Source organism: Mus caroli, unplaced genomic scaffold (assembly GCF_978045245.1).
Source record: "Mus caroli unplaced genomic scaffold, Mus_caroli_1 scaffold_1, whole genome shotgun sequence".
Classification (NCBI taxonomy): Eukaryota; Metazoa; Chordata; class Mammalia; order Rodentia; family Muridae; genus Mus; species Mus caroli.
The window spans coordinates 171,107,232-171,120,892 of NW_028227256.1; positions in this window are offsets into that span (position 1 = coordinate 171,107,232).

The following is a 13,661-nucleotide window of genomic DNA, read 5'->3' on the forward strand; positions in this document are numbered from 1 at the left end:
AAACAATCTAACATGGACTTTACATGAAGATCTGTGATAATTTCTTCTGAGACGTCTAGAAACTATATTTTCTACATTCCCATTGAGTACAAGATGTAGTACAGTAACTAAAGAGAGGGGAATGATCTTTCTCTATTCCCATACTTACTAAGCCTGTTACCATGTTGTCAAATCTACTCTTCTTACAATTACTGGGATTCCATGGAAGACTTTGGCTAGGATCCCATTTTATCAATGATACATTGTAAATACCACACAAAGACTGAAAAAATCAGGGGTCAGTAGGTTAGACTCAAGGCCTTCTCCCTTATTATATGTCAGTTCTTGGGTTTCTTGACTGTCTACTATCAAAGTCTTGAAGATATTTATTAACCATCATCCCAGTTCAGAGGTCTTTGGATTATCATTAGTACATTAAAGCAAGAGTATAGACTTCCCTTAGGCTTACAGATGTCTCAGAGATACATGCTTCTGGGTTGAAGAGCAGGGAGATGAAGTTCAACAGGGATGGACAAAGATATTTCATAGTTCTTAGAGTCAGCTGACTGGGAAGAGAGTGACTGGGGAGCTCACAGTATCTAAAGGTTCAGGCTCTTGCAGAAATAGGACCTCAGAGCTAGAATTATAAGAGGTTGTTTCCTAGGGTGGAATAAAAGGATGCCATAAAGATATGAATCTTCACAATATGACCTCTCTGGTACTAATTAGCATTGGTATGTGAATGGGGAAAGTAGCTGAGGTATCTGACTGAGTACACAAATAAATTTGTAAATTGAAACCAAATCTTTCTTCCTTCTGTGTGCTTATTACTAGCTCAAAACTGTAGAGCAGTACTCACTAGTCTGCTAAAATTGTCAAACATATATCTACTTCTCTTCCTGTCCCCAGAACAGGGAGTGAGTATAATTTACCACTATGTTTTCAGTACTTAGATTGGACCGAACACAACCTCTTGTCTCTTGAATTCTTAAATCCACAGAAGGGCCAGATTTACTTGTAGAGCTTTTAAAACCTGTGTATGAGTAGCTTTCACATAAGAGAATACACTCTTCCTCCTTAACTCTCAGTTGCTTCTGAATGAGTAAATATTTACAGCTTGCCCAGAGATGGAGTTAGTCTTCCTTTTGAGGTCCCATAGGCTAAAGCCAGAACACCAGGGTTCCTTTCAAACCAGATCCAGATTTAATTGTCTTGAAAATGACTCTGAATGATAATTTGCTTCATCTAGAAAGTTTACGACCTTGAAATTTTTACTATTTCTTAGATTGGTCCTCCAGTGTATTACTATCACCACTGTGAGTCATCACTGGGTGTTGATGTACTCTGTGTAAACAGGAAAATGCCAGTCAAATGGTATAAGCTCCCGTTCTACCTTCAGTACTATCTGGTCTTGCTTTCCTTTTAATAGAAGCCCATGCCTCTGTTCTTCTCTGCATCGTTCTGAGAAAGCAGTGAGGTGATTAGTTGGGACGGTATCTTGGTCAAGCGACCATAGACTGGGAGGGTGTTTACATTCACAAAGTGAACCCAAACATGAATAGAGACCAAAATAATCCCATGGAAGGAAAAGGATTTCTCTTGTGTTGTTTGATCCAGACAAATAGTATGGGAGAGGCTGGAATTGTTTAGAAGGTGAAGAATATAATTGTGGATAGATCCTTGCTAGGGCAAGGAGGGGTGTTAAAGATATTTGAAGCCATAATATCTGACTGCTCAGCTATTATGTTCAAACAAGGTTTCTAGAGCACTTAAGTGATAAATGCCCTAAGAGTCCATGCTGATAAATGTTCTGAGTGTCTCCTATCAGGTGCTGCATAGCCCTCAGCCTTGGGAGACAGCCCCTTACACAGAAAAAAAAATGCCTTATTATCCAGGAAACTGGCATTTATTTCACTGAACTCTAGCAGGAAGGTCCATTCTCAGCCTGATGAGATTTTGCTTTATATAGATCAGGGAAAAATATCCCAAGGCTTGCATGTTTGTTATTAAATATTAAGCATGCTTTGTCGATTTCTCGATCACATTGACTGCATATGCCTGCTTTCCTTGTGAGAGAAGAACACCTATTATAAGGGTAATGTGCAGAGTGCATTTCAGAAGTCTCATGTCTAACAGCATATCATAAGAGATAAAAATCCCATGAAGATTTAATGTGTGACTGTCAAAATCTTTGCCTGTAATGCTCTGCTTTTAATTGTGGACTTTTTATTTCCTAGTCAACAACCCCTGTTGTTAGCAACCTATCTTGTTCTCAGACAATTTTAGGTATAGTTTGATTTTTTTTGTCATTGTTTCTATTAATTTTGAAAGGACTTTAGCATGCTGTCATGTAAGGTTCAAAGATGGCTGATCCTTGGGTCTTTGTATCTTTCTTTTAAAGCCTTTCTGATCTGGACACACACGTCTTTCTAGTAGAAGGTATTTCCTAACATGTCAGGAGGTCTGAGGTCTGGGTTAGTCCATTCACTAACATGACGTCAAACTCTTCTTTTCTGAGCCCTTATCGGCACCACATCCCAAATCTCAACAGAACTCCCTGACCAGACTCTCTGCCCTACTCCTCTGACTGGTAGCTTCAGTTTTGATTTAAGTATATAACTATATCTGTATATTCCCTCAAAACCAGTGTCATCTTCTTCTATGTCTCATGAGAATCTTAGTTTCTCTAACTCTATAACATAGTTTCCTAGGCATTTCTAACAGTGACAGGAGTCCCTAGAAACGCTTTATAATCCACTTCCACAGGCAATTCCCACTGTCTAAAAGTTAAATAAGTATCATGGCATACTTATTCTACACAGTCTGACCCTCCTTACCCTTCTGGTCTTATGTTCTTTTGCTTATTACTCATGTAATGGAGTCAACACAGAGGGTCATTTTTCATTCTGCCTGTCATTCTTTTGCATGCAATTGTGTAGATTTTCACTTCAGATTTCTTTCTCCTCAATTTATCCTTTGTCCATACAAAAATCTATTGTTAGTGTTTTAAAAGACCACAGATATTTTTATAGACTTCCTAGGTATTTCTAATTGAGATCTCTCTCTCTCTCTCTCTCTCTCTCTCTCTCTCTCTCTCTCTCTCTCTCTCTCTCCTCTCTCTGTCTCTCTCTCCTCTCTCTCTCTCCTCTCTCGCCTCCCTCTCTCCTCTCTCTCCCCTTTCTGTTCCCTCTCTCTGCCTGTTTCCTGCCCTTTTTCCTCCTCAATTCATTTCATCTTTCTTATATACCATCTATTAACAAAACATTGAAACTATACTTGAAATGTGCATTTTCCCGGCAGTCATTTAGCTTTCTGAGTCCAGAGAATAAGTCTTTTCTGTCTTTATTGTACAGGATTCAGGATCGGGCCCAATTCTGCACTTTAATTCAATATATGTCATCTGCATTGATAGATCTTCACTAACACAGAATTATCCTGAGATGTGATCTTGGGATTTCAGGCTGGGTGTGGTGGTGTGGTCCTGTAAATATAGCATTCATGGGGTGAAGGCAGAGATATCATGAATTGAAGTCCATCTTTGGCTACATAATGAGATTATATCTCAAAAGCAAAACAAAACAAAAAAGAGTCTGCTGATTAAACTGTCCTTGGTCAGTGTTTCTAACAGTTTACTAGAACCTGAGATGAATAGAAGTGACCAACATAGGTAGTCTATTTCCCCTCACATATTTTGCACTGAGGCCACTTTGTCTTTCCATTCTGGGATGGGATTTTTACAGGACATGACATATAGGAACAAATGTCAACATGGATTTCAGCTTAAGAAACTCTTATGATTTTTAAAATAAGAAATATTGAGTAGCAAGATAAATTTAAACCTGTGCACTGAATTCTTTTTTATTGTCATCCTTAGATGGAGAGTCCCAAAGATACCAAAGAGTAAATTAAAAGTCCTTGGCCGGTTGTTTCCTGACATTTTCTGTAAGTAGGTGTTTACCTTTCTTTGTCTGTGTAGCCACAAAACCAGGAGTGTTGTCTCAGTCAACAGCCTTATGTAAAGCCTTTAAACTTCCCTTCATGTCATATGGATTCACACTTAAGGGCCAAGATGGTAAAAGTGAAGGCTAAGGGATGGGTATCCTCATCTTTGAACCTAGCACGGGTGTTAAGAAGCACAAGAGAATTCTGTAAACTGTCACAAAAGTTTCTTGCTCACATTTCCAAGTAAAGGATCCTTAACTTCTTTCTTCATCAGGATGTTCGCCACAGGGCTCCTGATGAGTGGTAACGACAGTGTAGGTCATGGTGATCACGGATCCTTATCCTTGGTGATCTCAGGCTAAGGTTTGGAGTAGGCAATGGGAGAACATTCATGGTGGCTAGTAGTCACTGTGAGGAGTGAGGCACAGAAAGAAAACTGTAGGAACAATGACAATAATCAGAACATAAAGGAAACAAAGCAGACCCATAGCCACAGTGAGTGCTGGCACGTTGGTGGTTCGTGTCACGGTCTCATTGACAGTAATTTGATGGGGTAGCTTCATCTGTGTTTGAGAACTTTGTAGAAGTGAAACTTTGAGTACCACTCGTATCATTGCCACAGGCCAATACTGTAGGCCTCCTACACTAGCTGGCTGCAGACCCTCTTTCATATAACAACTGTCACCTTTGGGAGCTTCAGGCTACCAGATAATGCTCATATCGCATATCGGTGAGCAGGAAGCAGTTAATAACCTCCTTACAAAACAAACAGTGTGTGGTATAAACTAGCAACAGTGTGAACTGTCTCTGTACAATATTGCAGAGCAATGAACAATGTCTGTAAAGAACACACGGTACTTAAGAATAAGTACAGGGGAGTGTAAAGATGGCCATACACTCAAATGATGGCCACAGTGATGACATTGCCTGCTAGAGTTATGATGCAGAGTTTAATAAACAATAGCAAAAGGGTGATCTCATACTCAGAGAACTGGAAACCCCTTAGAAAATAATACAGGGATCATTAATCCCAGAGGGTTGCTCTGACTCTTTAGGGAGCGATCATCAAATCTACAATGTAAATGAATAGAAGAAATATGGTTTTACTTTAGTCTGAAATTGTTGAATTTAGTTATCAGCTATGAATCAGGGGGACCATTTAATCGTTAATTCCTTGGTTTACTTACCTGTAGGGCCAATAGTTACAACTCATCTGGTCTGCTTCGTCAGACTGTACAGCTGCTAAATGTTTCCACTGGCTCACTGCTCTTCCTCAAACACAGAGGTCCATACAAACATTCATTTCTCTCTGACTGTCACACTATTCTCATGTTCTCTGGTTTATTTGGATTACTTTATACTACCATTATTTTTTTCTTCTCCTTATACTCTGCATACAGATATATATTTCCCTAGTTTAGAATTAGATATAAATTAGATGCTTGCAAACTATTTTCTTAGGGAAGAAGTGAAGAGGTCTTGCAGGGCTATGAATCATCGCTCCTTTGCATTCTTCAGTAAAGGCAGAAAAAGGTCCATCTTGTTTTCCTACAAGGAAAGGGGGAAATTTCACCAAGCACCAATGGCTTGCCTCTGTTGACAGAATGATGGAAGTCTGCTGGCAGTTCACAGCCCTGATTCACCTATGTTGTAAACAGTTCTACATTTTTACCTTCCCCAAACTAGAAGGCAAATTTACAGCCAATAGGACTTTTAAGATACGTATCCACCTACTCTGCAGAAGTAAACAATTGTATCAGGATAGATGCAGCAAATTCAAGTGTCCCTCACCCAAGGAAAGGCAGCCTCTAAATATAAAATGCAGGGTTGCTGCAAGAATACATCATTTTGATGACAGATAAGGATCAGACCAATTCATGTAATATTTCACATTTTTGTCTCTTCAAACAGAAAGCTCCTGTAGAGTATTTAAATTATATTCTGATTTGCCTATGCATATTCAGAAAATGACGCTTTACATAAAGTAAGTCTCATCAGCAGTGAAAGCAGAGAGACTTTCTCTGAGTTTATAAAAATCCATTTAACAAAACTTGATGACCAGCTGTTAATCATTTGTACTAAGAATGCTAAAAGAGACTGGAGCTGCAGTAGAGAATATTTCTCAATTGAGAAAATAATGTGATATTAAAATATATGGCTAACTGCATTTTTCTCTGTGAGCCTCGGAGCAAAAACCAGGTAGTAACAGCCAGAGGGGTATGTATCTTCTTCAGAGAAGTATGAAATTCTTACCAGAGATTATCAATGCTGAATCTGATCGGGCTAAAGTCTGTTTGTCTTGAGGAAGAAGGATGGGTTGTGAGATTTTAGAGAGCAACCCTACCCCTGAAACAATGTAATTCTTCAAAGGAAATTAGAGGAAGGAATTTTTCCTAAAGAAGAGTCTCAGTCTAGGCTAACAAGTCCCAATTTCCCCTTTTCTAAAAAGCTCTAGATTTGTTCAACTACTAGGCATAGCAGGATGTTCCTGAAAGAGGCAAAGGAGAAGAAAATGGAATGGTGGGCTCTGTGGCTCCCAGTGTGATGGTTCAAGAAAGAACAAACAACTAAGAGATGTATGACATGCCTGAGACCCAGCAGGCAGAGGAGACACTCTATGAAGATAGTTAGGTTTATCGTCTGGGTACCCTTGAGAATTCCTCTGTGTGTAAAGGTTAGAGAGAGTATAGCCTCTGTGGATTGGTCTGAGGAGCTTCTGGGGGTATTCCCCAAAGACATCCTGAGACTGCCTTTGGAGCTGAGAAGAGACAGCAGCAAGTACTGAGGATCTCCATACGTGTGGGGCTTATTTGCCCAAACCACAGAGTAGTTTTTAGGAAATCTTGGGAACATTTTGCTTTAAGCAGAAAACCTTATAGAAAGTTGGTATATACAGTTCAAGCTTGGAGCTGTACTGTCTTAGATCTTAGGAAATCTAGGTTCTGCTACTTAGAGTCATGGATTCTATGCAGAATAAAAAAAATCTGAAATTTGTTTTGGAATAAATTTGATCATATATGGGCTGCCTAGGTGGCTCTGGATTAAATTCTCAATAATACACACACACACACACACACACACACACATGCATACATGCTTCCAAACATCTTTGGAATAGTCTATGCTTTCTATATTTGTTGGTGGCACCAAGCCTTAGAAATGAGCAATCTTTAGACTCTTGGTGGCGAGGAGACAGTGGCAAGGTTTCCAGCACTTGCCATTCTATACAGGTTTTTCTTCCTTTTTCTACCTGGAAAGTTTCTACTACCCCACTGCATATTTGATACATTCTGAAGATTTGCTATAGTTGACTTCCTTAGCAGTTTATTACTGTAACACACATTGCTGATGAGTTTCTGTTCTTTCTTCAGGCACTTACTTACCACAGGCCAGGCTTTGGCAAGTCTCTGGAACTAATGAAGAACATGATACTTAAATTGTTAAGGGGTCGATGTTATTGTAGTAGATGAGAGATGACCATAAACTACAGTATCATAGTGAGTGAGATAGAAAGGAGATGGGGCTTGACTAGAGGGAGGTTGAATATGGCAAAGTTGCCTTGTGTAGGTGACCTGAGGCCAGGTAAGAAAAGTTTGACAGTATTTGGACTTTTAAATGACTTATAAAGACCTCTTAAGTGACTTTTGCTTATTCTCTCAGTTCACAGACTTAAAGGTTCTTTAGCAGCTGGGCTGGTAAGAAAATGATTTTTTTTTCTTTTTCTTTTTCACTACTATCCACCTTACTCTCTCCCATGTCTATCCTGCTTCCTTGCTGGAAAGAGACATCCCCGATACAAACTGACCTGGCAGCAGAGTGATTTAATAGATTTGAGGCAGGAGAAAAGAGGCAGAGAAACCAGCTTAGCTTCTGATAAAACAGAGATAATTGGGATTTATCTACAGGTTGGTGATAGTCACAGTGAATGGATTGATGTGAGTGAGGAAAATCAATAGAGCCTGTGCTTGAATCAATGTGTACTGGGTCATGGGAAAGGAAAGCCAATCATTCAATAACCTGTTTCATCAAGTTCATTTATTCAAATTGAAATGATTTCCATATTAATTGCCCATCATTAGATATGATCAGCGGCTCTGGGATCTCTGCAGGCAGGGGATCAGGTTGGACATTGTCCTGGGATAATTAGGAGGATTTTGAAAGCGAGGAAGTTTGATGCTATAAAAATGTGGTGCCTGATGAAAAGGAGAGGTGTTTACTTTCTGTAGCGACTAATATTTGATGGACATGTTTACAGATTTCTGTCTCATTTAATCCTCTAAAAAGACCCAGTGAAGTCAGTGGTGTTAATTCAAATTACAGGCAAAAGCTGTATAAGAAGCTGGGGATGCTAGCAAGAGTAAATATGTTGGGATTTGGGGTGAGAAGGAGCAAGTGTGTACAGCATGGCTGAAAACAAATCTCACAAAAGGGAAGTGGACCTGTTGTGAACAACTCTAGTTCTCTGTAATGACTTTATTTTGGAAATAGGTTCTAGCAGTTCTTGAAGGTCGATCACTGCATTCAATTTAGTGTAGGATTTCAGATCTAGACTTTCCCATTATGCTTTGCAGCAGTCAATGGGACAATGGGAGACGTTCAGGACCTGGTGTAGGTTACAAAATAAATTCACTTGAGGTTCCTGAACAATGTCTACTCCTGCATCTTCTCCTACCAAATTCCTGCCACTTTGTGTGGGTGTATCCAAGCCCCCTAACATACGGACCCTGCTCCAAACAATGACAGTGTTTAAGACAGATGCCCAGTATATCAACTCCTGGCTTCTACAGGCACATATATACATGTTCACAGGCACTCACACACACACACACACACACACACACACACACACACACACACACACATACACATACATATACATATATATATACCCACACGAACACCGAGATTACAGCATCTGGCTTTTAGGTGGGTGATGTGGCGAACATGTTATCTACTGAACCTAGCTCCCACTTTATTTTAAATTGAAAATAAATTTGTTCTCATATAACACACTCTGATAACAATTTCTACTGCCCAAATCCATCCCAGATCCTCCCTACTTCCACACCGACCCAAATCCATACCTTTTCTCTTTGGGTCTCCCTAGAAAACAAACAGGTTTCACAAAGTGAAAGAAGATTTGAAGACCCTAAAATGGGAACAAAGGAAAAAGCAAACATTTTAAAAAAATCAAAAGTTAAAAAAAAAGCACAAGACACACACATCTGCACACACACAAAGCCCATAAAATGATAACCAAAACCATAATCAGTAAGCAAAAAAATCTGTAAGAAAAAAATCACATAGTGAGATAAAAAAGCCTCTAAAATATCATTGTATTTGTGTTGGCCATCAAGGCTGGGTAACGAGGTGGCTATTAAGTACTGTTTGCATCCCCGGTGAGACCCTGTTGGAGAACACCAGCTTTTCTTCTGCAAGGGGTTATCTATTTGAGATAGTTTCTGAATTAGGGGATGGACACTAGTTTCCACTTCCCCTCTCAGCCCTGGGGCCTCATTGGCTTAGGGCTGGGCAGGTCTCATGCATGCTGCCACAGTCTCTTTGAGTGTTAATCATGTTGTGCATAGAACTCTTTGTTTCTTTGGCATTGTTCTCCATCTTCAGTGTCTCTTATCATTTGTCTGCCTCCTCTTCTGCAGAGTTCCATGAACTCTGAGGAGAAGGATTTGGTGGAGATAACACATTTAGGATGGAATGTTCCAAGAATTTTTTTACTCTCTGCACATTGTCCAGCTGTGGGTCTCTGTGTTTGTTCCCATCTGCTTCAGGAGAAAGCTTGCTCTGGCTGAGGAAGACATTGATCTATAAGAGTATCAGAATGTTATTAGGAGTAATTTAAAAGCTACATTCCTTTAGCAGGACAGTATCATTTGTTATATTTCTAGGTCCATGGCCCATTTAGTTTCTGATTCTTTGCCACCCAAGAAATGGTGGGTTGTGGTTTTATCTCATGGAGTGGACCTTAATTCAAGCAGATAGTAGTTAATTGCTACTACAACTCTCCTGCTACAGTCGCACCAGCATATATGGCAGGCAGCTCATCATTGCAGATGGAAGGGTTTGTAAATGGGTTGGTGTTTACCTTTCTCTTCTGGTAGCATGCCATGTACCTTCCAGCACCACAAACACTGGTTAATATGTGTGAAGGTGCTAGATGGTAGGTATCAGTTCAACTTCTTTGTGTTCAGGGAGTTATGTAGGTGTTGCCTCAGCAACAGGAACTTGTCAGTTTGTTGAGAACAATCAATAGGCTTGGAAATAACCTGGGTTATTCAGAGAATTCTATAGGGTTCCTTGGCCAACAGTGCTATTAAATGTTACCCATTTCAAAATATTCCTAAATTCTTAAAATTGCCTGTAAGCATGTATGTAGTATGTATGTATGTATGTATGTATGTATGTATGTATGTATGTATGATAGGGTGTGTGTGTGTGTGTGTGTGTGTGTGTGTGAGAGAGAGAGAGAGAGAGAGAGAGAGAGAGAGAGAGAGAGAGAGAGAGAGACAGAGAGACAGAGAGACATAGAGACAGAGAGAGACAGAGAGAGAGAGGGAGGGAGACAGAGAGAGACAGAGATTGAGATAGAGATAGAGAGACGGGTATATTCCCGATGGCTTGAATGTGGATGTCAGAAGAAAATGGGAGATTTCATTCTTGTATTCTACTATGTGGGTCCCAGAAATAGAACTCAGAAGTCAGACTTGGGAGCAAGTACCTTTAGCCACTAACCTATCTTTCTGGCTCAATTTAAAAATATTTCATGAACATTTGACTTGATAACAGTTGAATAATAATAATTATAATATTTATACCTAATCATATAAAGCAAATCTAAATAAGAACTATGAATATAACAAATGGTACATGAATATTATATTAAAATAGTTGCATATGCTTTTTACAAGTTTCTTCAGGTAGTATATGAGAACTGATGCACACAGGAATTCTGAGCTTCCTGATATTGACAAGGGAATGGATGCTTTGAGATCTATTTCATAAGCCAGTAATTAGCATGCTAAAGGAATGGATAATCTGTAGTAGAAATCAAGACAGGTGGCTGAATGGTTTCTTAACATGCGTCAGTATTTTTCAGTGAGTAATTCTTGGAAGACCCTGAAAAAATAGTTACCTTTTACTGGAACACTATCGAGGACAATAGGAGATGTTCATTTGTAATGTCAAGACCTTTTGGAAGCAAGAACCCAATAACATTGTTGTTAAAATTGAGGATCTTCATTAAGATCATACAAGGCAATTTATGTTGACCTCTACGTGACTCAGAACAATGTGATCATGACACCATTGTAAAGAGGTGCTAACAGTTTCCTATGTGCCAGGAAATGTTATTCCATTGAATTAATGAGTCCAGGTCATTGACTCTGGGAGTTTGAGGTTGACATGATATTATCAGTTCCACTATAAGGACAGAAAACAATGATCAGACAGATTAAGTGGCTTTTCCTATGATTCATGTGTATAATTGTAGACTAATTACTCTGGACCCAGAGTCTGTATTCTTCAAACAATGTTGCCTTGCTCAAGTAGTTCATATTAGACATCATTGATTTTTAGGAGAAGTCATGGTGGTCAGAAACTGTGGGGAAAAGCATAAATCCATTGCTTTGGTAGTCTGGCAGAAAGTGAATCCTGCCACTTCTCTGTGTTTTAGTATGTATCAGCTTAGTTTCCTTTCAGCCAATGGCAAGTCTTCATTTATCTTCCTGACACTTCTTCTTAAGCTTTGTTCTTTCTGATTCAGCTGAGTGAAAAGATGTACTAAAATATTTGAGGAATTAAAGTGCACTGCAGTGCAGTTTCTGAACATCTAGACCTGCTTCTAGCACTGAAAATCACCCCTAATAGCATTCAAGATATGCATAAAGCCATACTTTGTAGGTTTTTTATTTTCTAGACAAATGGAGTAGTACAGTTGAATTATTGTAAAGGAGAAAGTTGGTTAAAATAATAACCAGGAGATTGTAAAGCTACTCCAGACTGTGGGACTAGATTCTTTTGTATTTAAATGTAGACTGTGACAAAAACTAGCCGGATTGCCTTGGGAAATCTACTTAATTATTTCAGGTCTCAATCATTTTCACTTCCAAAGTAAGAATTATAACACATCTATTTTCTTAAGGTTTATACTGAGGGTTAAAGGAATAAAGTATTTGAACATGCTTAATATCTAGAATATATTCAATAGTGAATCAAAATGGTATTTTATGAATGATAGCAAGTATTAAAATAATAAAAGTGAAAGGGGGAGAAGGGAACTTCTTACTGATGCCAATTGTATTTTAATGTCCACAACTGTCTATCATTCTTCTTGTTTTCTATAAATAACTATGAAGTTTCTACTATGTCCTAGGTATGTGCAATGGATACAAACAGAATGCTCAGAATGAAACCAGTTTATTTCCCCAAATAAACAAATACCTCATTTCTTAGATCAGTTATCTCTATAAGTAGATCTTGAAACAAGGGCACAGATGCAAGTGATTGGTTTAGAGAATAGGATCAGATAAAGGAGGGAAAGAACAGGATATACAGGAAGGATTCAGCAAGGATGTGGTCTCAGCTGTAGTTTAACAGAACCCTAGTACAACAGAGGGTTGTACCCTAGAATTATATCGTACAATTGATCCTATCTTAAGGAAATGAAAGAGCTGCTTCTTTGATGTGGGTGAGATCTATAGTTATCTGTTGATATATAGATAAATATTGAGACTGTAAGGAAGGGAAAAGTGAGATAGAAGATCTGGGTGTCATAGCCTGAGATAAGCACTACTTCTTGTTTGTAGTGAAGACTGAAGAGCATTCAGGGATGAGGGACATGGTGTACTAGTTCTCCAAAGTGGCAAGTACAATCAGGAAGAAGCACATATTTGTGTGAAGTTGACAACTGAATGTGATAACTGTCAGATGATATCATTGCTGGCAAAAATATCAGTGGGTACAAGACCAAAAGGGCCACAAAAGGATCAATCTTTGCCTCTACCAAAATCTTCAAAGGTAAACTCTGTCTGAATTTGGGACTCGCAATGTGAAAAATCAAGTAGGTATGTTGGAGGCAACAGGCTGGCCCAAGATTATCATTAGTTGTGTGCAGGGACTCAGAAATGATACCGCGTTGGTTGTCAGACCCTGGCCAAGTACTCTAAGATTTGTGGAAGTTTACTGGGTATTAAAATTGTGGAGAGCATGATGGGCACATGAGGAAAGAGATAGATGGAAAAGGAGTGACAGAAGCTACATGTAGTTTGGTTAACAGCCATCAAAAGAGGCACTGAGGATGTACAACCATAGATCTCCACCTATACTGATGGTTTGAATTCTCAGTGGCTGGTCATATGACAGGGGTCTACCGTGAAGAAGAAGCATCCTTAGAGAAAATGATACAGGGCAGTGACAGAAATTATATGAGATACACTTCTGGGAGTCAGGAAGCCAGCTCCATCTCTGTCCCCAAGGAATCACAAAACACTACCTCTTATGGATCAAAGAAAAATGTCTAAGGACTGGAATATGGCAGTGAAGAGAGATGTTGCATTTTCATGGTGAGAATACAGTGTGAGTCCAGAATACTGCATCAACACTGAATACAGTGTGAGTTCCATCATTTGGAGCCAACTTCCTGTTTGCTTTCATTTCCCTTCTTGGCTGCCAGAATCACTTTTTAAATATCTCAGTCCCCTGCCTGTGAGGACTGTATTCTAGCT